This window comes from Cetorhinus maximus, chromosome 21 (assembly GCF_964194155.1).
Source record: "Cetorhinus maximus chromosome 21, sCetMax3.hap1.1, whole genome shotgun sequence".
Classification (NCBI taxonomy): Eukaryota; Metazoa; Chordata; class Chondrichthyes; order Lamniformes; family Cetorhinidae; genus Cetorhinus; species Cetorhinus maximus.
The window spans coordinates 71,959,684-71,985,839 of record NC_135899.1 but is presented as its reverse complement, the minus strand read 5'-3'; the positions used below and the strand labels follow the sequence as shown (position 1 = coordinate 71,985,839).

The following is a 26,156-nucleotide window of genomic DNA, read 5'->3' as shown; positions in this document are numbered from 1 at the left end:
TGACAATCTAACAGCTAATAGACCCCAGGCAGACTAAGCTGTTGATACTTATCCTTTACTATTTTATTTTCAATCCTCAGCTGGCTGGCAGACCACATCTCCTTATTTGTGACTCAAATTATAGTTTGCTCTCATGCACCTTGACTTGTGACAGATGGATTAAATTACGCTACTTAACATCAGCCTTGCAGGCAGTGTGATCTTTTGCATGAGCATGCAGCCTCCTTGTGCCAAATGAGCACATCAGAACCTGCACAGCACTCCAATCTCCTGTGACCTCTGGCACCTGTAAGGAGAAATGAAATGTTTCCCATGTCCTCACAAAGTCCATATGCATGGCACATTGAAAGCCACAGGATTTCTTATCTCGGCAGTGATGCACTCATGCCACTCTCACATCTGGTCCCAATAGGGAGAAGATCTTGCAGAAAGCTCTTTCGGGCAGAAGCAGAAACATGGGTGTACGAGGAAGAACATCATGAGTTGACCATTTGGCCCCGCGATATTGCTCTTCCAAACACTTTGAGCAGGGAAGTTCTTGTAACTGGTCCCCAGTCGCCAATCGCCCTCAGTAACCTCGTATCCTTTGACATCTTTATCATCCCGAAAAGCATCAAAGTAACTTTTGAGTCCACTGAATGACAGTGCCTCAATTGCACTATGGGGTGTGGAGGTCCAACCACTTAACACCCTCCAATTGCAGAGAGTCCTACAGATCTCAGTCCCAGATGACCTTAGTATTACTGTGAGTCTGTGTTCTGTCATTCTGGACACCACAGCCAAGTTAAACATTTTTCCTGCATGGACTCTGCAGAGCCCTGTAAGAGCCTTGATGCTTCACTTAGATAGCCTCTCAGTCCTCCCTGTAGTCCACCACACTACTCACACTTCTACACACACTATTCTGCTCGCACTCACCTCATGGGATAATGACCCGTTCCTTTAATGAAGTCTGATACACTTTGTTTGCAATCCCTTTATGCGAGACCTATTCCTATCTTTGATAAGGAGATGAGCAGGGCAAGCAATTCTGCATGTGAGGTCTCACAAAGGCTGCAGTCAAATGCACATATACCTCTTTATTATTATACTCAATCCCTCTTGCATTCAAGGCCAACTTGTCCGTTGCCTCCTTACTTGTAGCCTTCACCTGCATGTTAGCTCATTATTACATTTGAACAAGGACAGCGAGAACGATTGGATGTGCACACCACAGCTTGCTCCAGCCATGTAGGAAAGCCTCGGGTTTTCTACTGTTAATAGGACAGTGCAGAATTTCACTCTTTTAACCCTCACACTTCATCTGCAGTGTTCCTTGGCACTCACATAGCCTGTTTAACTCCACTTGAGGACTCTGCATCCACCTCACACCTCATAACAGCAAGAGATGCAATGACTTTGCAGCATACTCTGCGCAGACATCATTTTCAGAGCACAGAACATGGTGAGCTGCAAGTAATGGATTGCATGATGCATGCCCAGGCTGAACACACACAAATGGTGGCCAGTGCTTTAGCATCCAGGTTTGGAATATTCAGTAATCACAATATTGATAATGTGAGAGAAGGGACTATAAAGGAGGACATTATCGGAATCTGATGGGCGACCAGGTTCCACACCCTTAAATGCCTGTGACCACCGAAGCAATGAGCAGGAAGATGAGATTCCAGGAAGCTTCCAAACAATGCAAGCAAACATATATTTACGAATGCCAAAAGTCCATACAGTGGTTGTACACAGATGCCATCTGTGTGCCTTCAAAACCTCTTTATTTTTCTTTGCCTATCACTACATCTAGATGCAGCCTCAACATCCGCAGCTGAGGTGGAGACAGCCTGTTGACTACCATACCCTGTTGACAGTGATGCCTTTAGCCATGTCCTCTGGTGGCCAAAATCCTAGAGGGCCCGGCCTGCAAAGGGTCTTCTGCATAGCTGCAGATTCATCTTCCTCAGCCTGACCTGACAGAGGGGCAGTTGAGCGGCAGGTCACCCTTAGAATGTCCTGGGCTGAAGTCCCAGGGTGCTTTGCTAGCACTCTTCCTACCTGTTGTTACACAATGGTACCTCCCTGACTCCTTGAGGAGATTAGCCATTGAGGAGATTGGGCACCTAGAGGGAGACTGAGGTGCCTTGTACCCCTCTTGCCTAGCCACTGCCGCTCTGCACCCATGGCTAGAGCAACAGGGTGCTCACCAGATTGTGACCCCGAGCCTAGTCTAGAACATACACCCACTGAGATGAATGTATCTGCGCTGGTGGAAAGTGCAGGTGAACACTGTGATCATGCAACCTCTGAGGATTCTGAGTTATCATCCTCAGTGTAGGGTTGGAGCTGGAGCTGGAGCTCTGGGTCGACTGGCTTTTTTTCCTCCCCCTTTTCTTGCTGGTACGTAGAACGGAGAAGAGAAAAATTTAGTGGATACGTAAACAAGCTCCCGTATTAAAGCAATGCCTCGCTCTGGAGACTGGGGAAGTCCTGTCTCACTTTCGATGGTCTTCCCCAGCTAGTTGAGCAGCCTCCTCCTCGAAGGTTGTGAGGACTCAAATATGTTGCAGGCCACTGCTCCCTCATGTTGTGCAAGTTCTTGGTGCTGCAGACAGACAGAAGGATCGAGTGTCATCCCAATGGGTACATGAGCAGTTTAGGAGCATGCATACCTATGCCAGCTCCTGAGCCCTCCCCAGTAAGTGATTAACAGGCAGGATGTCTTGCAAATGATAGAACATTGAGAGCATGAAATGGCTGCCACACATTCAGTGCACATGTTGCCCATCTGCCCATCTGCTACTGAGTCCTGCAAACCAAATTCCTGTTTGACATCCCTCCGCACTCGCACACTTACCGCTGCCTGATGCCCTTCTGAGTGTCGCTTTGAAGTGAGTAGATGGTGCCACTCACCTGGTGGAGCACAGCTGGTCATTCATCCTTTACTGGTATTGCTGACCAGCTCTTTTGTGGGCCCCACAGGCCCTAACCTCCACTGCGACCTCTGCTTAGACTGCCTGGGTCAGTTAGGAGGGCCTCCTGCTGTCATCTCTGGGAAACAGGATCTTAGACCTTTCCTGGAAGGCCTGCAGGAGAACCTGCAGGGAGGCATTGCTGAACTGTGGGGCCACATGTTGTCTTCACTTCAACATTGTGATAGACGCAGAATCAGGAGCCCCTGGCTGCACTGAGTGAATAGCTGTCTGGGTGCTCTTTAAATATGGCGACAGGACCATCGACCCCATGAGGTAAGGGCGAGGATGGCAGCTTACTGCCTGCCCACGCCACAAGATTCGCTGTGCTCCTTGCGCGTGTATATGTAATGAGCTGCAGGTGAGATTGCAGGGCTCCAGCTGTCCTGTCCCAAACGGAAGTCACTCTCATTTCTGCTCCCGCCAACTAACTAATACTCCAGAATGGAAGAGACTGCCCTACATAACTAGCTCTGTCTCCTCCTACAAGAACTTTCCAAAAGCATATTTTTGTGTCTGATCTCTGTCCTCATCCTTTCCACATGCCTCAGCACCCATTTTCTTTATACTTCAGGGCTTTTTTTTTTACATTAAAAGCATTATACAAATGAAAGTTGCTGTTATCTTAAAAACACTTAGGGTGGAATTTTCCAGGTGTCATGATGGACATGAGCAGACAATATGGCGGGAAGGGCAAAAATTTGCAATTGTCCACTCGCATTTCTGGCTGCCAGATGTTGGGAACTTCATTGTAATAGATCTGCATATCATTATAAGCCTAGTTCACCAGAATCATCCCCCTACGCTGGATCACAACTGAACATAAGCGTCTTGCACATGGCGAGCTGCATTTCACTCAGACTTTGAGGTTTTTTTGCCTACCTTGCTTCAGGCAGCACTCATGGTCATCAGCACCAGGCTTCGCAGGCAGCACCACATCACTTTTAGGGGGGTTCACAGGCAGGTCTCTACTTACGAGACCAGCCATAAGTTGGAGGTGGCTTTTCAATGACTGCAGGGCCAGGGCTTTCTTGGGGAAGGGAGTAAAGTAGCCTCAGGCAAAGGAAAAGGCTGCAAGGCTAGGGCAATACTGGGGAAGGGGGTATCCCAGGGTGTGTGTGGGGACACATCTTGATCTGTGAAAGTGGCCTCAAGAGGGTGAGGGCTGGGAAGGCAGTCTCCAGAGGAGGTGAATCCAGATGGAAATGTGAGGGTGTGTGTGAGAGAGTGAATGGTGATGTCCCTTGAGCTGCCAGTGAGTGAGATGCCAGTGAATGTGATGGTCTTGTGAGTGTGTGAGTTTAGAGTGATGAGATGGTTGCCTTACCCTGGCGGCACGCATGAGATCATTCATCCTCTTTCTGCACTGGATGGTAAACCTCTTCTGGGCAGCGTTGGCACTGACCACCACTGCTGGAGTGGTGAGACTGATGGGCTTCCTGTGGCCAGAGTAGGAGTAGAGGACATCACGGCAGGCTACAGTGGTGTCCAGAAGGCATCCCAAGGATGTGCCACTGAATCGGGGGGCTTCAGTCTTCTTGCTTTTTGGGGCCATGTATTATGTGTAGCAGTCCTCGACTGGAAGCACTGAGAGGTGTACGCGCAGCTGCACTTTAAATATAGCACCTGGCATGAGGAAATGGCGAGGTGATGGCATGGCGGGCGAATGAGAGTCCGCCTGCCATCAAAGCGGCATGTTTCCCAGGAATGCATGATTAATGAGGCAGGTTTGGGATGATACGGTGCAAAAAACAACCATTGCGGCCAGCGGCTAAAACATCCTTTTTCCCGCCTGCTACCGCACTCAGTGCAAATCTGGGATGATTCCGCCCTTAATATCTATCCCAAATTCTTCTCTCTTGTTTTAACAGATGCGCTAGCCCATTTAAATTAAGTAACTTATTAAAATAGCAGAGTGAGGAATTAGATATAAGCATGTTAATCCTTTGTGGTATAGCACTGCCATCAATTATTACTGCCCCAACATACATTCAGCGCATGCTTCAAAAATGATACTCCGAACCATTTGTGTGAGTCATAATGGCACTAGTCCCGAACAATTTTCAGCCTCCTTAGATATGCACATTGTGCCGGAGAATTGGTAAGTAACACTATGATTTCTGTTCAATAAGAGAAAGAATTAAATTATGTAAGTAACGACCATTTAGTCTAATGTCAGTTTTGGGCAAACTCTTCAAATCCATAATTCTAGATCAAACTAATTAGGATTTTGTGATAATAAAGATCAACCATCACAGATTTATTAGCGGCAAGATGTATTCAATAAATTTAATACAGGTTATCCAACTGTATGCATAAATAAAAGGAATGTAGTACATGGTAATGCATGGGGATGTTAAGAAAGCACTCAACAAGATATATTGCAGGAAAACATATGGTACAAAAGGAAATGTAGCAACATGGGTAGAAAATTAGTTAACAGAGGTTAGGATTTATGGATATTGCTGAAATTGGAGTAGAATTGCAAATCGTTGCTGGGAGTTGGACTCTACTAAACCTCAGAGTAATAACTGAGGAAGTTATTGTTGAGGAATAACTTTATTGACAAAAAAGCAAATCACTAATTTAGAATGCAAAGTTGTCACGATGATATGTCCTGTGCAATGTGGAATATCAATTGCTAGTTTCATCAGGTGGTGTAATGTGTTGGATTGTTTTTTAAAAAGGAAAAGGAATAGCCAGAATTGCAAAGACATTGGCCAGAATCTTCGGGTTGGTGTGCGGGGGCGGGACCCGCTCGCTGACAAGTAAAATGACGCGCGGTGATGACGGACGTGCGTCCCGACATCATCGCGCATCATTCAGATCTTCAGTTCGGCGAGCGTGCAGCAGAGATGGCTGTGCACCCGCCAAACTGTCAAAGGCCTATTAAGGCCATTTAAACACCAATTAAAATAATTAACGGAGCTTTCTGTCCAACCTTAAGGTTGGCGGGCAGGTGAAGAGGCCAGGCGGCCTTCGCATTTATCATGAAACCTGATCCACGGGCAAGATGAGGTTTCATGAAGGATCTTTAATTCAAATAAATTTCTTTATTATAAATCATTAACATGTTCCAGCTCATGTGACACTGTCACATGAGGGGACATGTCTGAATTTTTTTTCTCTTTATTTAAATTTTTAAAAATGTCATTAAACTCCCTGAGGCAGCTCCACATGCGTGAAAGGGCGCAGGTCCTGACTCAGCCTCCACCCCCTGCCCAAATAGGGAGCGCTTAGCGCTTCTGGGTGCGCGTCACACTGGGTGGGCCTTAATTGGCCCACCTTTGTAAAATGGCATTGTGCAGCCGATCGTGGGTGGCAATTGGCTATGCGCCCACCCAAGCCTGGTCCCATTCAGCTCCTCTGACGGGGAGAAAATTCTCCCCATTGTTTTAAAATGGTGGCAGAAGTCACCTCGTCTACAAATTGGCCAAGTTTCTAGAAGCCTCTGAAAGCAGATTACCGGGGGACATGTCTAGGCAGTTCTGCTGAAGGACTTCAGACCTGCCATTGTCTGAATGCTCTGCAAAACGTAAGGACCAAAAGGCCACCAGACTTCCTGACTCCAGAAACTACCAGGAACAAAGAAGGAATAACAAAACTCATTGTGTAAGGAGGGTTCTAAGGATTCCCAATGTGTATTGATGGTGTTTTGACAGCTTTGAGAATGCAAGGTTGAAGCTCCTTCATTAAAATGGATTGGTCTCCATTGTGTGCCAATAGACATCTGTCACATGATTGGAACCCCATTTGTAAAAAGTTATGATTACACAGCAAAAGAGAAGTCTGCAGTATGTATCAGTTATATCCAGAAGAAGACTGCAGAATGTAACATCATCTCTCTCTCCCTGCTCTTCTCAAGTTGGGCCCCTATCTCTATTACATTTTGGAATAAATTAAAGAGATAGAGAATTTTTGATCAGAAGGAACTTCCAAGTGTCATAGCATCCACTTTGGAAAAGACGGATTACAGTTTAAAAGAAACTGTATCCAGACAAACAACCAGCTTACATCGGCCGCAACTTCCCTGGAATTTCAAGGCCATCAAAGGAACTTCAGAACGTATTTATTTTCTTTTCTTACGGAATTTAACGCTTATCAATTGCACCCTGTAACTTGTTTTGTTTTTACCTTTTTTAATAAATCTTATACTTTTGCCTGAGTGAATTGTTAACAATAAAACTAACTCCTTCCCTTATTAACTCAAGAAATCTGTATGGCTTATTTCTTCATATAGTTTTACATACGGTCAAATACATATTGAATTGAAAAGCACAATTTTATAAAAAATCAAACTCTATTACAATCAACCTCAGGAGTGGAAAATAGAGGAATTTATTCACTCCTCCAGACATAGTCGTAACAAAACAAACAAGGTTTATTGAACAGCGATGAATATTTAACATTACACTAGTCAAAACATGGCACGATACACAAGTTCAACATTTGTCAGTATGTTTTTCCATGGATTCCAGGACTGCTGGGGCCCTCTCTTCTTCTTGGTTCCTTGAACCTGGTCTCTTGACTCATGATGTCCTTCAGTATTTTAAATTAGCCAACTTAACTTTAGCATATATACAAATTCCTTCATAGCTTTAAGACTTCAACTTTGGTTTCCCAGTCTACCTTAACTGGTAAATCTTCTAATCCACCTTAACTGCTGGAGCTACATGCCTTGTACAGCTGTTGGCGTGTTTCGGTGATACTCTTTCGAGTTATTAACAGTCACAGATTGCAACTCTTTTGAGTACAATCACAGTTCTTGGTTTTCCAGGAGTGGGACATGAACCCACAACCCTCTGATTCAAAGGCAAGGGTGCTATGAACTGAGCCACAGCTGACACCTCTGGCCTCCTGATAAGAACAGATACTACACTTGATCTTAGCCAAAAGGCCGAGAAGCTGTTGGCATCAATCTGATCCACACTGGCCATCCAGCCAACTGAGCCAACAAGGTCCCCAAGGAGTCTGAGTAGCTGTTGCAACATGCACTTTTACATGCATGTTGTAGTCTGGAGCTATGAATAGTAATAGCAGAGGCTCCAATTTTCTTTCCATCACATGGCTGACCAGGAATCTCTCCCACTCTTTCTGCCTGTCTTTGCTGTATTTTGGAAGGGTTTGCCGATTGATACTCAACCTCTTTGGCCGCATTATGAACACATCTTTCTTGGCATCAAGTCCTGGTGTTGGAATTGAACCTGGTGGTTCAGACTAAGAGGCAGCCACATACAGAGGCAAACACGCCCAATTAAAATTCCACCTACAGAATCATAAAGCAGCAAAAAAAGAATCATTTACAATTTAAAAGCTAATTGTCTAATCATAGTTGATGCATAGTGGGTTGGGTATGTCTACATTATCAACTTCTACTCATAAATGCAATAAGGCTGGCTATGTTGAGTAATACTGTAGCTTAGAACCCGATACTTGGAAGCATTTCAAGTTGTGTTGGTGCTTTGCAAGCTGGTAGTCATGCAGCTGGTATTTTACATAGGAATAGTGTCACGACGCATTGGGGATAGTGCGCTGTAACATCAAGCCCCATTGTTCCCTCGAGCTGCAATAAATGTGAAAAGTTTGACCAAACCACTAGGTTGCCCCAATTCAACCTATTTTTTTAATTTAGGTTAACAGGTTATGAGCACCAGGTTTGTAAACTTAATAACTAAATAACTGTTGATTGAACAAAACAAAAAATAAAAAATACCTGGAAAAACTCAGCAGGTCTGGCAGCATCGGCGGAGAAGAGTACAGTTGACGTTTCGAGTCTTCATGACCCTTCAACAGAACTAAGTAAAAATAGGAGAGGGGTGAAATATAAGCTGGTTTAAGCAGGGGGGGGGGGGGGGGGGGGGGTTGGGGGGGGGGGTTGAAAAGTAGGGGGGTGGTTGTTGGGACAAGCAAGCAGTGATAGGAGGAGATAACCAAAAGATGTCACAGACAAAAGAACAAAGAGGTGTTGAAGGTGGTATAATTATCTAAAAGATTGTGCTAATTAAGAATGAATAGCAGGACAAGCAAGGTACAGATAGCTCTAGTGGGGTGAAATAAGACTAAAAGGGCATAAGAGGTTTGGTAAATGATCGGTGGAATACATTAAAAATAATGGAAATAGGTGGGAAAAGAAAAATCTATATAAATTATTGGAAAAAACAAAAAGGAGGGGGAAGAAACGGAAAGGGGGTGGGGATGGAGGAGGGATTTTAAGATCTAAAATTGTTGAACTCAATATTCAGTCCGGAAGGCTGTAAAGTGACTAGTCGGAAGATGAGGTGCTGTTCCTCCAGTTTGCGTTGAGTTTCACTGGAACAATGCAGCAAGCCAAGGACAGACATGTGGGTAAGAGAGCAGGGTGGAGTGTTAAAATGGCAAGCGACAGGGAGGTCTGGGTGATGCTTGCGGACAGACCGAAGGTGTTCTGCAAAGCGGTCACCCAGTCTGCGTTTGGCCTCTCCAATGTAGAGGAAACCGCATATACCACTGGTACAGCCTGACCTGCCTGCTATTCTTAATTGAGCCCCCTCTTCTTCCTGCAAAAAACTTGAAGGAGGTTCCCAATGGAAAGCCCATTGTCCCAATATCATGAACTGAAAGAAAAGGCAATGCCAGATCAGTTGACCTGTGGAAATGGTGAAGAAATAAAAACAAGCATGAGATCTGGATATAGCTTCAAGATTCTGTGACAATCTTGCTTTCCAGTTTCTCAACTGCACTTTCCTAAACATGGGATTCCAGTAGCTTTGTACAGTCAGTTTTTATGAGAATTAGAACACTAAGCGCTACACTGGTGGAAATTTGGTAAATTATATGGCTGTTTCTAATTGGCATGCTGATTTTATGCGTGGTAGTTGAAGTTAATAAATTGGAGAAAATTACACTACAGTACTTGAAAAGTTAAGAAAGACTAAATTGATCATTTCAATATTCTGCAGCATGCTACGGCTAGTTAAGAAACTATTAGAAACTAAATCTGTCAACTGTGAGAGCAAGTTCTGTGGATTGTCACAACAAACCTTATTCAATCGACATTGAATAATTTCATTTTATTGCTTACTGCAGCTGATTCTCCTTTAATAGTACTGTGCTATCTAACTACTGCTTGGAAGCCAGGCTACTCCTGGATCACTTATTTGCCAGCATTAAGAATTCATCCACATTGAACTGATTAAAAAGGAACATGCATCAGAACTTACACAAACTTGGAAAATCTGCATTATTATTCTGCACTTATAAGAGACCTTAAAACAATGGATTGGGGAGTAAAATATTGACCCAGAAAATGTCAGCTAAATTTCAAAGCCAGGCAAAGGAAATTGACAGGATCAATCCATGAGATACATTTACGCATTAAATCGGGGAGATGCCTGGTCAAAGACTATCCTGGCAGGAGTCCACGCCTGACCAAACAAATAAGTCATGTGTGGAGCAAATCTCAAAAGTATTAATTTAAAATTTCAATAATATTGAATAAAATGTTTAAGTTAAAAGAGTAAAAGCAATTGAGTAATTTACAAAAAAAGACAATTTTGTCCTGCATACTTGTTGCATTTTCAATTGTTCCAGTTTGTAACTGTTCTAACTTAAAATTTTGAACACATTCACAATAAAATTCTGGCAGTGTTCTTTATTTTTCCCCATTTCATTATAAAAGGTGTTCAATGTGACCTGAGAGATTTGAAGTTGAATTTTCAGAGACAATCAAGTAGACAAGGTGTGAATGTGAATCTTGGGAATTTTGCGAGACTATGATTAGAATTTGGTTGTGCAGAATATTTTGAAGCATATAGCTAGTGTAGAATATAGGTATTTTGAACAATTAATTGTTAACTTGCTGATTTGAAAATTCAAATATAGCACTTCTATTTACTCTTTACATTAGATTATACTATTTTTGTGACACCCTGTACTAAAAGTCACATATCCACTGGCAGCTTTCCATCTGTAACTATGATATATATAATAGTTGAAATATATACATAGATGAACTGCAACAAAATATTTGTATTATATTTCCAGGCCTTAGTGGCTCAGTCCACAGCGCTCTCACCTCTGAGTTAGAAGTTTGTGGGTTCAAATCCCATGAGTGGGCCTTGAGCACATACTCCAAGCGGTTGCTCCAGCGCAGTGTTTTGGGAATCCTGCACTGTTGAAAGGATAGTATTTTAGATGAGGCATTAATCTGATCCATGGCACTATTTCAAAAAAAAAGTGAAGGTATCCTAGCCAATATTTTCCCTGAACAAACAGCACTTAAAAAAATAGATGAACTGCTCATACTGCTGCTTGTGGGTCTTGGCTGTGTTCAAGTTGGCCGCCACATTTCCAACTTCACAACAGTAAAAATAATTCACTGACTGAAAAGCCCTTTGGGACGCCCTGAGGTTACGAAAGGTGCTATATAAATGCAGGCCCATTTCCTTTATTCTCATTTGTAAAATATTACAATGCAATAAAATTGTGCCTTTGATTTTATGAAGCTTTTCTTATTCTGCTGAGAACTTCAGTTTAACAGCAAAGTCTGCATAGCTTTGTACAGCTGAGTTCTTCCACAGTGCCGCTGCATTTGGACCCCACTGTGACCCAGCTTCAGTTAAAATTGCTATTGAATAAATTTTAATATTTCTATCAGTATCTCATATAAACTATTCAAATTGGGTTTTGATATTTCAGTTCTCACCCTTGATCCATAAGCATTTTATCTGTTTTCTCAACAATAGGTAGAATTTATGAGCCCTTGTGTAAAAGAAAGGACTTGCATTTTTATAGCACTTTTCACCACCACAGGATATCCCAAAGCATTTTGCAGCCAATGAAGTACTTTTAAAATGGCGTCACTGTTGTAATATAGGAGACATGGCAGCCAATTTGTGCATAGCAAGTTCCCTCAAATATCGGTGTGATAATGACAAGCTGTAAATTGGATTAACGTGTCAAGAGTTACAATTACAATTATTCTTCTTACCAAGAGATTTGACCCTATTATATAAGCTCTCCTACATGAGATTATGTTCTTTTGGATAGGTGAGAAACACTGTCTGATTGTTTCTGTTTAAATGAAAAATATGAGTCAAATTTATTTATAATTACTAGGATTACACAGAATCAAAATAACAGTGCAATGCAGTGATGTTGCAAATACTTATAATAAAGATTTAGTCAGTTTGCATCTCTTCTTCAGGGTATTCTTGTTTGCATAGCGCAATAAACCACAAGATGCTCCAGGTATGTTATTTGTGTGAGTAAGGCAAATGTTCTGCCTTCCTCATGGAATTCAGTCATCGCCTGTGATGTAACGGACATTGAACTGCTGAAAAGCTGAACTTGTAGCATCCATGCAGGTATATGTCAAAGCAGATCCTTTCCACTCAGCCAGATCCTTTCTGTTAGGCTGGTAATTATGATTATTTCTATTACCAAAACGATTAGGATGTGAATGACAGTCCAGTTACTGTTTGGAGACAAAAACAGAATTACCTGGAAAAACTCAGCAGGTCTGGCAGCATCGGCGGAGAAGAAATCAGTTAACGTTTCGAGCCTTCATGGCCCTTCGGCAGAACTGAAGCATAGTTAGGAGAAAGGAGAAATATAAACTGGTTTAAGGTGGGGGGGGGGAAGAGAGAAGTTGAGGGTGTGGTGATTGTGGAGATAAGCAAGCCGTGATAGGAGCAGATAATCAAAAGATGTCACAGACAAAAAGATCAAAGAGGTGTTGAAGGTGGTGATATTTGTCTAAGAAAAGTGCTAATTAAGAATGGAAGACAGGATACTCAAAGTACAGCTCTAGTGGGGGTGGGGTGGACGGACTAACAAGGTTTTAGTTTTAGATTTAAAAATAATGGAAATAGGTGGGGAAAGAAGAATCTATATAAATTATTGAAAAAAAAAGGGGGGGGCGGGGAGAAATGGGGTGGGGATGGGGGGAGGGGGAGTTTAAGATCTAAAGTTGTTGAATTCAATATTCAGCCCGGAAGGCTGTAAAGTGCCTAGTCGGAAGATGAGGTGCTGTTCCTCCAGTTTGCGTTGGGCTTCACTGGAACAATGCAGCAAGCCAAGGACAGACATGTGGGCAAGAGAACAGGGTGGAGTGTTAAAATGGCAAGCGACAGGGAGGTTTGGGTCTTTCTTGCGGACAGACCGCAGGTGTTCCGCAAAACGGTCGCCCAGTTTGCGTTTGGTCTCTCCAATGTAGAGGAGACCGCATTGGGAGCAACGAATGCAGTAGACTAAGTTAGGGGAAATGCAAGTGAAATGCTGCTTCACTTGAAAGGAGTGTTTGGGCCCTTGGACGGTGAGGAGAGAGGAAGTGAAGGGGCAGGTGTTGCATCTTCTGCGTGGGCATGGGGAGGTGCCATAAGTGGGGGTTGAGGAGTAGGGAGTGATGGAGGAGTGGACCAGGGTGTCCCGGAGGGAACGATCCCTACGGAATGCCATCAGGGGGGGTAAAGGGAAGATGTGTTTGGTGGTGGCATCATGCTGGAGTTGGCGGAAATGGCGGAGGATGATCCTTTGAATGCGGAGGCTGGTGGGGTGATAAGTGAGGACAAGGGGGACCCTATCATGTTTCTGGGAAGGAGGAGAAGGCGTGAGGGAGGATGCGCGGGATATGGGCCGGACACGGTTGAGGGCCCTGTCAACGACCGTGGATGGAAAACCTCGGTTAAGGAAGAAGGAGGACATGTCAGAGGAGCTGTTTTTGAAGGTAGCGTCATCAGAACAGATGCGATGGAGGCGAAGGAACTGAGAGAATGGGATGGAGTCTTTACAGGAAGCGGGGTGTGAGGAGCTGTAGTCGAGGTAGCTGTGGGAGTCGGTAGGCTTGTAATGGATATTGGTGGACAGTCTATCATCAGAAATTGAGACAGAGAGGTCAAGGAAGGGAAGAGAAGTGTCAGAGATGGACCATGTGAAAATGATGGAGGGGTGGAGATTGGAAGCAAAATTAATAAATTTTTCCAGGTCCCGACGAGAGCATGAAGCAGCACCGAAGTAATCATCGATGTACCAGAGAAAGAGTTGTGGGAGGGGGCCGGAGTAGGACTGGAACAAGGAATGTTCCACATACCCCATAAAGAGACAGGCATAGCTGGGGCCCATGCGGGTACCCATAGCCACACCTTTTATTTGGAGGAAGTGAGAGGAGTTAAAGGAGAAATTGTTCAGTGTGAGAACAAGTTCAGCCAGACGGAGGAGAGTAGTGGTGGATGGGGATTGTTGGGGCCTCTGTTCAAGGAAGAAGCTAAGGGCCCTCAGACCATCCTGGTGGGGGATGGAGGTGTAGAGGGATTGGACATCCATGGTGAAGAGGAAGTGGTTGGGGCCAGGGAACTGGAAATTGTTGATGTGACGTAAGGTGTCAGAGGAATCACGGATGTAGGTGGGAAGGGACTGGACAAGGGGAGAGAGAAGGGAGTCAAGATAATGAGAAATGAGTTCCGTGGGGCAGGAACAGGCTGACACGATCGGTCTGCCAGGACAGTTCTGTTTGTGGATTTTGGGTAGGAGGTAGAAGCGGGCCGTCCGAGGTTGGGCGACTGTCAAGTTGGAAGCTGTGGGAGGAAGATCTCCAGAGGAGATGAGGTCAGTGACAGTCCTGGAAACAATAGCTTGATGTTCTGTGGTGGGGTCATGGTCCAGGGAGAGATAGGAGGAAATGTCTGCGAGTTGACGCTCAGCCTCCGCGAGGTAGAGGTCAATGCGCCAGACAACAACAGTACCACCCTTGTCAGCGGTTTTGATGACAATGTTGGGGTTGGACCTGAGAGAACGGAGTGCAGTGAGTTCAGAGAGAGACAGATTAGAATGGGTGAGAGGAGCAGAGAAATTGAGACGGCTAATGTCACGCCGACAGTTCTCAATGAAAAGATCAAGAGAAGGTAAGAATCCAGAGGGAGGGGTCCAAGTGGAGGGAGAATATTGGAGGTGGGTAAAAGGATCCGTTGAACGGGGAGAGGACTCCTGCCCAAAGAAGTGAGCACGGAGACGAAGATGGCGGAAGAAGAGTTCAGCATCATGCCGAGCCCGAAATTCATTGAGATGAGGGCGTAAGGGTATGAAACTAAGTCCTTTGCTGAGCACTGAACGTTCAGCATCGGAGAGGGGAAGGTCAGGGGGTATAGTGAATACGCGGCTGGGGCTGGGATTGGAAGATGGGGTGAGGATGGAGGGACAAGCAGGGGTGGAGGGTCCCAGGTGGGTGTTGGTGTCGATGAGTTGTTGGAGCTTGCGTTCCTTAGCACTTGAGAGAAAGAGAAAAAGTTTCTTGTTGAGGCGACGGATGAGGCGAAGAATAAAATGAAACTGGGGGCAGGCGCAGCTTTGAAAAAGGGTGCGGCGGTGCTGCTGGAGGGAGAGGTCGAGTGTGTTCATATGGCGGCGCATGGCACTGAGTGTGGATCTCAGAATGCGACGGGAACAGCAGTCCGAGAAACGTTTTATGTCCCAGAGATACCTGTAATCCTGGGTGGGTTCGAAACAAGAGGGATGGAATTTCAGTTGAAATCCACGTGGGGTGAGTCGGAGACGGAGACAGTCACTGAGAAAGGAGATATGGCTGTGAAAGCGGGTTTTAGTAAACACCTTGTCAAACACCAGGAGAGAAATGGAAAGCAATGAAGGTGAGCAGGGCAGAAGAGACAGTCGGAAATCCTGTCGGAGAACAGAACCGTACTTCTTCAGAGAGGGCATTTCTTGAAGAGAGGTGGCAGTCAATTAAACACAGAGATAAAAACAAAAAGCTAAAAGCTACTGCGGATGCTGGAAATCCAAAACAAAAACAGAATTACCTGGAAAAACTCAGCAGGTCTGGCAGCATCGGCGGAGAAGAAATCAGTTAACGTTTCGAGCCTTCATGGCCCTTCGGCAGAACTGAAGCATAGTTAGGAGAAGGGAGAAATATAAACTGGTTTAAGGTGGGGGGGGGGGGGGCGGGGGGGGAAGAGAGAAGTTGAGGGTGTGGTGGTTGTGGGGATAAGCAAGCAGTGATAGGAGCAGATAATCGAAAGATGTCACAGACAAAAGGATCAAAGAGGTGTTGAAGGTGGTGATATTTGTCTAAGAAAAGTGCTAATTAAGAATGGAAGACAGGATACTCAAAGTACAGCTCTAGTGGGGGTGGGGTGGACAGACTAACAAGGTTTTAGTTTTAGATTTAAAAATAATGGAAATAGGTGGGGAAAGAAGAATCTATATAAATTATTGAAAAAAAAGGGGGGGGGGAGAAACGGGGTGGGGATGGGGGGAGGGGGAGTTTAAGATCTAAAGTTGTTGAATTCAATATTCAGCCCGGAAGGCTGTAAAGTGCCTAGTCAGAAGATGAGGTGCTGTTCCTCCAGTTTGTGTTGGGCTTCACTGGAACAATGCAGCAAGCCAAGGACAGACATGTGGGCAAGAGAACAGGGTGGAGTGTTAAAATGGCAAGCGACAGGGAGGTTTGGGTCTTTCTTGCGGACAGACCGCAGGTGTTCCGCAAAACGGTCGCCCAGTTTGCATTTGGTCTCTCCAATGTAGAGGAGACCGCATTGGGAGCAACGAATGCAGTAGACTAGGTTAGGGGAAATGCAAGTGAAATGCTAAACCAGCATAAACCCACCTTAAACCAGTTTATATTTCTCCTTTCTCCTAACTATGCTTCAGTTCTGCCGAAGGGCCATGAAGGCTCGAAACGTTAACTGATTTCTTCTCCGCCGATGCTGCCAGACCTGCTGAGTTTTTCCAGGTAATTCTGTTTTTGTTTTGGATTTCCAGCATCCGCAGTAGCTTTTAGCTTTTTGTTTTTATCACTGTTTGGAGAGTTGCTTTGGAGAGTTGGAGAGTAGCCCCAAAACCAAACAGTGGCAATCAGAGTGTGTGTTTCTATTTAACCTTAGAGTGGCAAACTTACAAATAATATCATTTAAAATATTACTCGAACAATCTTAACCTAGTTGCATTCTCTTCACAGGCATTAACATAGAGATAGGTCACCTCAATTTGAAACTCATTGGTATCCTCCAGAAAGTATTTCTGTATTGTTTCACTTCCCCACACACAAAGATGAAGGAATTCTGTTTTGTTTCCAATGAATAGAAGCACATCTTAATTCCCATTACATGGTCCATTTAAAATACTATCTGATAAAGATATAGCAAGAAAGTTTATGTTTGAAACAGGACAGCACTCTGCTTCCATCATCAATTGTCACAATGAGAGAAATACATAGCTGGAAGGTAAAGCTTCAAATAGAGACTACATGCAATATGCTTTATGCAATAATGCTCGAGTATTTTTTGCCTGTGCGAAAATAAATGAGCAGGCAAAGTGGACCCAGCAAGTGAAAGATAGTACGATTGCTCAACTTGGGTGACATCTTTGGTTTTACCATGCCCATTCCCTTTGTGTTCTTTGGGCCAATTACATTGAGTGCAACCTTCTCAGATGTTGTCAGTGGTCTGAAATTTCAGGGCCCTCTTCCACGTCATCTCACCCGGGAAACATTAAAATTGTGTTGATATTGATCGTTTCAAGTGATGCATTGACACCCATCCGGCATCCCAGCATTTGAGTATGATTAAATGAACATGTATCAGGCAACTAGATTGTGTTAGAAGATTTATTTTTGTATGAATCCCTTTTAATAAGTCATCCTAACAATAATTCCTGTTTTCAGTTGTGGCCTGAGTGTTTGCCCTATAGTACAGCCATGTATGTTAAGCAATGTAAGAGTTGTAAAGTTGTGTGAGCGCTTTGATTTGGGCAGCAGTAAATTTGTAACAAATTGAGAAGTAACACTTTTCTGCGACATGCACACTAGCCATTGACCAGGTATGGAAAGCCTTTAGATAGTCTTCCCTTGCTGCCTTCCAACTCCTGCCAGTGCTGGACACAGCACTCATTTTGGGTATCACCTTCTTTCAAGCATTCTGTACTGTTCTCTGTTGAATGCCAAACAGGAAGCTCTCCATAGGGCTCACCTTCTAAAGCAGCACTCTTATTGCGGCAGCGATGAAATTGACAGTTCTTTTGCCAGGACATTCCACAAATGGTCAAGACACTCGGTTTTCTTCCTCAGTAGGTTTTCTGGACTTCAACTGATGCTGTAGCTGTTTGAACTGCTGCAGCATCATTTGTTGCGTGTGAGCACTGCAGAGGCAAGAGTTTGACTGATGTTCCTATTTATGGTCAAATCCAGAAATTCAGGCAGATATAGCCAACATCAGATAGATGTTCTCTATTCATTGTTCCGACCAAGGAGCATCCAAAGCTGAATTTTATTTACTGATTCATCATGTATACTTTGTTTATATGACATATAAATAGTGTACCACTCATATAAAAGTCAAATTTTTGAGACTTATCTTTTAGGCAGATAATGTTTTTGAGGGGCTTACTTTCAACTATTGACTCTCACAGCCAGCAGAGAACCGTGCTGGTTTTCAGTCTCTATTCCAATTTGTTTTTGAGGGGCTTACTTTCAACTAATGATGCTTGTGGCTCACACAGCCAGCTGGTTACTCCATGCAGATAACTCTTGGGCTGGTGCACACACACACACACTGCAGTTTGTTTCAATCTACGTCCATCATTTCAATGAGAAATCAACCTTTTACTAAAGGTATCTCAGTGGGCAAATTGCACTCTATGATTTAGCATAGATTTATCTATGATTTAGATCAGGAAACTTCTGCTTCAAATCCTGGGCCAGGATTTTCCCCTCGGCGATTTGGGGGCGGGGCCCGCTCGCCAACGGGAAAATGACGCGGGATGACGTCGGGAGGAACCCCCGACATCATCCCGGTCCCTTTAAATTTTTAGGAAGGTGGGCAGACAGCGAAATCAGCTGTCCGCCCGCTGACCTGTCAATGGCCAATTGAGGCCATTGACAGGTTAATTAAGATAATTAAAGACCTGCCCGTCCAACCTTAAGGCTGGCGGGCAGGCCAGGAGCCCCGGCGGGCTCCTGATAATACATGAAACCTCATCCACTGGCGGGATGAAGTTTCATGTCCGTTTTTTAAAAATTTAATAAATTTTATGTGTTTATTATTAACATGTCCCATCTCGTGTGACATTGTCACATGAGGGGGGCATGTTAATAATTTTAATATTTATCTATTTTTAGACTTTACTTACCTTTCACGAATCTCCCTGAGACAGGACTTTGCCTCAGGGAGTGTGTGCGCTCTTTCGCGCGCATGCCTGAAAGTGCGCACTTTGACAGATGGGGAATCCCTCCCCCACCCTGCACAGGAAGCCCATAGCACTTCCTGTTGGGCAGGCCGCTGGGCGGGCCTTAATTGGCCCGCCCACTCAAAATGGCGGCGGGCCCTGTTTTGGTGGTGGGGGTCGGCTGTCCGCCCGCTGTCGAGCCGGTGGGGCCTGCCCGCCATCCGGGGGCAAAACTCTGCCCCTGGTCTCAGCTGTGTTATTCTGAGCGTGGAGCGGGGCAGTGAGCTGAGTCGGAGCAGAGTGCCCTTGGAAAGTCGGGGCTTGACTTTTACACGAGATTGATTATTCAAGTGTATACATTATTTTAGTGCGTAGGTATACAAGTGCAAAATGATTGGAATAAATTTTACAGAATGTCTTGCAAAACATCTAGGTAACGTAGTTCGTATTTGACGGTGGTTGACCTTTTCCGTATTGTTGATGGTCACTGGATCGCTGTCATAATTTTTATGAAAATCTCAGTGGGCTGAGTTGTTCCCTTGCATTCTTTGATATTACACCACAGATCATCCTCTCAGAAGCAACAGTGTTCTGAAAACCTTAATGACTCTGGGACTTGAAATTGTTTGTGGCCCTCCTGGGTTCGCCATGTTTGTCAATGGCGATTTCTCAATATTTGGCAATCAAATATGTGACCTTTGCAGCTGGACTCATTCAAAATGCCCAGGACAATCCTGCCAGTTTCAGAGAAAGGGACAATTTGACATAATTAATTGCACTTTTTTTTTCAGTCGGCAAGCACATTGCTGAGTGTTTGATCACTTTCTACTTCAACTCTCCATCCCACTCCCACCTCTCTCTTTTCTACACAGTTCCATTGCAGCTCAATGCAAGCTCCAAGAACAGCATTTCTTCTTTCTATTAGACACTTTACAGCCTTCTGGTTTTAACATTGTGTTTAACAACTTTAGGGCCAGGATTTCCAGCTCGACATGCGGGCGCACGCCCGACATGCACGAGCGTGAAGTAGTGCACGATGACGTGCGGGCGAGCCTCCCGACGTCATTGCGCACTCGTGCGATATTTCAGTTAGTGGGTGCACGCGAAAGTCGGCAGCATGCCCGCCGACACTGAAGAGGGCTGATAAGCCCATTAATTAATTAATTAAAGTGAAATTTTCCCTGCCTATCCAACCTTATGGCTGTCAGGTGGGCAAATAGGCCAAGCGATCTTTGCATTTTTTGCGAAAGCTCATCCACGGGCGAGATGAGGTTTCGAACAGTGATTTAAAAAAAAAAAATGTGAAAACTCATTTTTAACATGTCCCTGCTCAGAGTCACATGAGGGGACATGTTTTCCTTATTTTTGATTTCTTTATTTTTAATGTTAAATATCTTCAGCTCCCTGAGGCAGCTCTGTGCCTTCAGGGAGCTTTCACTGAGCGCACCCGCGTGCATGTGCACACTTCAGCGCCCGCGCCCACCCCAGCAGTGCTGAAGTTATCAGTGCTCTATTCACCCTGGCTGGCCATTAATTGGTCAGCCAGTGTGAAATTATGGTCAGGGCCTGATCACGAGCTGTGGATCGTTGTGCGGCCGCTCCTGGGCCCACCCGACGTGCCCACCCAATGAGGGGAAAATCCCCCCTAGATCATAACTACTGCTCTGACTTTTTAAGACATGTGCTGATGGATGGGTGCCCCACGGCCACTGGTCATGGAAGAGTTGAGTGAAGTTGCTTGGGTGGGAGGGGGTATGGATGGCAGTGGCGGAAGGGGGAAATCCATGCCCTTAGTGTCTACTTGCCTTTTTCCACCACATTCTTGAGCCATGGATGCCCTCTTCTCTTGGCCAGAATTTCCAGTTTTCCCTCTCCCTCTGCTAAATTGCCCTAATCCAGGCTTGTCCAACCTTTTCACTTGGGGGGGGGCCACATTTGCATTTTTTTCTCGCTCAAGAGGGCCAATGAGCAAATTTTGGAAAGTTAAGGTTTGGCACAACAATAAACTGAATTTTAAAAAAAATAAGTTGATGTATTAAGAAAAGAAACAATTTCGAAGTAAAAGTAAAGCAATGTCATAACCATAAAATTGTTACATTAAAAAAGAGTAATTAATAAAAATAACCAGAGCGTGAAAGGGTGAGAGAATGTGTGTGTCCGGTTCACTCCCAGTCTCAGGGCACTCACTCACTCACCCTCACCCACTGTGAATAGCTGTATGTGTATATGTGTTGGTATGTGACGATGACAGTGAGTGAGAAACCTGAGACTGGGAGTAAGCCATACAGACTCTCTCCGAGACTCCCACACACGCTCTCTCCCATATAAGCTCCCTCCCACACGGATACGCTCCCTCATACACACAGTCCATCACACACACGCTCCCTCCCACACACGCTCCCTCCCAGACACATACACTCCCTCAAACACACAGTCCATCACACACACGCTCCCTGCAGCACCTTGGCCCGTCCCGGATCCCGGCCCCGCCACACCTTCACTTCACCGGGGTCTGGCAGCCCTCAGCACACTGACAGCTGCAGCTGTTCGTGGCTCCTCCAATCCGAGGCTGTTTCTCTTCCTTATTTACTGTTGCTAGGCTCACTACTGAGCTATCAGCAGCAAACACAGGAAAGGAACAGCCTGTGATTGGAAGAGCGGCCCCTTGCAAAGTCTTGAAATTCACTTACCTGAATTTTGAGCTTACAGGCCAGTCTTACTGGCTTTCGAACAGTGGCTCCGCAGGCCACATTGAGGCACTTCGCGGGCCGCAATGTGACCCGCAAGCTGCCAGTTGGACAAACCTGCTCTAACCATAAACGCCTACCTTGGACCCATTGTACAGAATTTAATGCCCTCTCCTGAGGGAAGTTTGGTGGTTGGAGGGCATTTAATTGAGTGGGAGGGCTGAGTGTGGGGACCCCGCTACCTTCCCACCTCGTCATGCGGGAAGCCCGAAAAACAAATCCTATCAGGGTTGCCTGCAGGCTTCCGGGCCGGTAGAGGGTCCCTCATTGTCAGGCACTCAGTGCCTGATTTAGGAATCCAGTATAGGGAAGGGGTAGCCCACTGAGAGTTATTCCCTTGCCCTTGCTGCCAACCCCTCACCCTGCAACTCCCACCTCACGACGCTCTCCTGCCATCACTCACCTGTCACATGTGTCACTTGGAAATCCTGGGCCACTGGCAGCAGCCACCAGCTCCCCAGTGGCACTGGCAAGCAATGTATAGCTGCCAGCCTCCGATTGGCTGACAGTTCTCAGGATGCAGGAGTTTTGGGACACCACAATTGGCACCAAATGAGTCCTATTAAGAATGACAGGCAAGCTCAATGCTGCCAGCTCAAAAACAGCACCTATAAGCCTACCGGCAGAGAGGTGGGTGCTGCTGGGTTGGGTAGGTGATTGAGAGGGCACCTCAAAATAGTGGCGTCCTTGCAGTCATCAAAATAAATAACTATTGAAGGAATGGAGGTGGTGGCCATCCAATCTGAGGTGAAACTCCTCTGCATGGATTGCTGGGGCCTCAGGAGTGGCTTTTAATGCCTGCAGAACCCTCTTTGGAGAATGACTCATTGGGTTTAGGTACCAGCGTCCTTAGATTTCAGTATTTTTGCTTTGCATGCTTCCTTATAACTGTGCTCCTCCTGCGCCTGATAAGACTCAGGTTTTAGCCACACACACCACCCCTCCCCCACCCGCCCCCCCCCCGCCCCCCACCATCCAATTGGTAGATTTGGAGGAAATAAAGTACGACCAAAGGAGATATGAGATATGCAGTACTGGCTAATCTATAACTAGCGTTTTACACAAACTTGACCTGTGAAGAGACAAGTGGAGAAAAACAAAACCTGTCTTAACCAGTTGCAGAAATTATTGGTTTTATGATTCTGAAAATTCAACATCCAGCTGCCTTATGTTGGCTGCAGGCTTGGTTTTTGTCTCACTTCGTCAGCCAAAGAGCAGGCATGTTGATTGAATGTCATGTTAAAAGAGTTATATTTTGATAAACAGTTGCAGAGTGTTGCACATTTTCCATGATGCCCCATCAAATATACTGCAGAGTGCTGTTAAAATGCATTGTAAGGCAACCTCGTAAAATTAAATAAAATGTGAGCACAATTATCTTGGCAATCTTTCAGAGATGAGGAAATTTCTTCCCACTTATTCCTATCATCCAATCATTTTTCTGTTGTCTCCATCCAGACCCCTTTTGCACTACGCAGTAGAGAATGTTCTTCTGGTCCTTTGCTCTGAAAGGAGATACCCTTTTAACATCAAGGTAGTCCATTACAGTAAAGTTCTGCAGCCCTATCACAACTAATTCAGAATTGTTCTGAAAAATAAAGCAACTGTTAGGAGGAGAACAATCAATTGGCCAGAATTTTCCAGTCAGTGAGTTGGGGGCGGGGCCCGTTCACCGACGCGAAAATGACACGGAATAACGTTGGGAGGAACCCCTGATATCATCCCAGTTCATTTAAATCTTTAGGAAGGTGGGTGGACAGCGAAATCAGCTGTCCGTCCGTCAACCTATCAATGGCCAATTGAGGCCATTGACAGGATAATTAAGATAATTGAAGGTCCTGCCCATCCAACCTTAAGGCTGGGAGGTGTCAGCTGTGGCTCAGTTCATAGCACCCTTGCCTTTGAATCAGAGGGTTGTGGGTTCATGTCCCACTCCCGGAAACCAAGAACTGTGATTGTACTCGAAAAGAGTTGCAATCTGTGACTGTTGATAACTCGAAAGAGTAACCTTAAGGCTGGTGGGCAGGCCAGGAGCCCCAGCGGGCTTCTGAAAAAACATGAAACCTCATCCACTGGTGGGATGAGGTTTCATGTCTGTTTCTAAAAAGTTTAATAAAGTTTTAGTCATATTTATTAACATGTCCCATCTCGTGTGACATTGTCACATGAGGGAGACATGTTAATAATTTTTTGATTTTTCTATTTTTAAAGTTTTTTAGACTGTCAGTAATCTCCCTGAGACAGCACTTAGTCTCAGGGAGCTGTGTGCTCTTTTGCGCGAATGCGCGCACTTTGACAGTTGGGGAATCCCTCCCCCCTCCGCACGCTTCCTGTCAGGCAGCCTGCTGCCAATTAAGGCCCGCCCACTCAAAATGGCGGCAGACCCCATTTCGGCGGCGGAGTTCAGCTGCCCGCCCGCCGCCAAGCTGGTGGGGCCCGCACGCCCACCAAGGGCAAAATTCTGCCCCAATACATATCCCTTTCCTGAACAATGGGAGAAAGTGGAAAATGAGCACAACAGAAAATGCTGCAGCCTTTGTACATAAATTTAATCAGGAGTGCCAATCAATCCTACTCAGCCATCTCTGCAGTGCTGTTATGATCCTGGATCAGCCCCCCAATTTTTGGTATGATCCAATTAGGGACCAATAACTTTTTGTTTAAAGTAGGCAAGGTTTGAGATTCACGACACATGCTAAGAAAATAAGGCTACCAAAATTCCTCGGATTACCAACAAACAAAAATAAACTTTCCTATACAAGGTCGGAAGGATAAAATAATTTACAGTATCTATCTTATACTCTAACATTCAGGGTTAATATGAGGTACACGTGAACTAACATGCAAACTATGGTCGAGCACACCACACTGCACACTGAGTAGCAAATGCAGCCAGGACAGAGTCCATGGAGTTCTTAGCAACCCATCCAGATGTCAGTAAACATTGTGAGACCTCTGTCTCTCTCATGAGGGGTTTCAATCTTCACCTTCAAAGATGTCACCTTGGAATTCTCTCCAAAAGTCATTCCAACACAGGTGGCCTCAACAATGGCCGACCTCGCAGGATTTCAATCTCATCTCCTGAGATTCCATTCCCCTGGATTCCCAAGTCTGCACTCAAGCACTAACTCGCAAGCACAGCTTCAGCTCTTCAGCCGTGCCAAGCAGAATACGACTGTTCCAAAGGGGTACCTTCACTCAACGGCCAACAGAATAGAGTCACAAATCTTCTGCTGTCTTCTTGGACCTTCAGGGATTCTCCTGGGCTCTCTTTGATTGCCAGGATTTCTCCTAAACCAATCACAACCCTTCTTCTCCCTGGAGCCTCTTTCCCTGCTCCTTTTCTCCTTAACTGGGACTTCTCTCCCTGTCCCTTGCCTGGGACTGTTCTTGACAATGGCGCTCTGTTCCCAGTCACAATATCTGGGTTTTCGCACCATTTCTTTATTTTTCTTTTTACGCAGGCCTACCACTGTCAGGATGGCCAAGCCCTTTAATACGTGCTGCCCACTCCCGGCCCACGCAGGCGCACAATTCCCCAGGCCTGTCAGGTCTTAGAGTTCCCGACCTCCCTGCTCAATGAGGTAAGTTTGGTTCTCCTAACAGTATAAAGGTTTAATGTTAAATATGTAAATAGACATCATTAGTCTACATCATTAGTGATATAAGATCACAAGACAACAGAGTATGCTGAGAGGTAGCCGTGTGTGAAGCCTGGCGCTCAAACCTTATATTTTACATAGTTAGTAGAAAGTTCAATAAAAGGTAAAGTTAACTAACAGCCTTGCCTCCAGCAGTCTCAGTCAATCCAGTCCAAGGAGAACCTCATCTCAGACCTACAACAATGATAACAGAACTTCCTGAGGTCTTTGTTGTCATAGATGCCAATATCCATGCAATTTAGATTACCCATATTCCATTAAGATGTGGCTGAGTACACTGGTTATAGTTAAGCCGATTGACCCTGACAAAATCCAAGTTTTTGTGCTGCATACCTGAAGCAGCCATCACTCACGCTATTCCAGCGCACAGGAACATAGGAACAGGAGTAGGTCATTCAGCCCCTTGAGCCTGTTCCACCATTCAATTAAATCATGGCTTATCAGTACCTCAACTCCATTTGTTTACCTGAACTCCATGGCCTGAATTTTGCCCACTTAATTGTCGGCGGGCACTCTTCTGACTTTTGTATGTGCCCGCCGAGTGAAATATCGCACGATTGCGCAATGACGTCGGGACGCTCGCCCGACATCATTTCGTGCGACCTCACGCCTGCTTAGGTCGGGTGCGCACCTGCCTA

The 26,156-nt window shown here is 45.2% G+C and overlaps 1 protein-coding gene and 1 pseudogene across 4 annotated transcripts in view; one reads left to right on the top strand and one right to left on the bottom strand.

Annotated features, from left to right (window-relative positions):
• The window catches only part of col8a2 (collagen, type VIII, alpha 2), a 419,777-nt gene that overhangs the window by 384,493 nt on the left and 9,128 nt on the right, over positions 1-26,156 (top strand). The gene's annotated exons all lie outside the window — the stretch shown is intronic.
• LOC144696229 (U2 spliceosomal RNA) lies at positions 7,717-7,869 on the bottom strand (annotated as a pseudogene).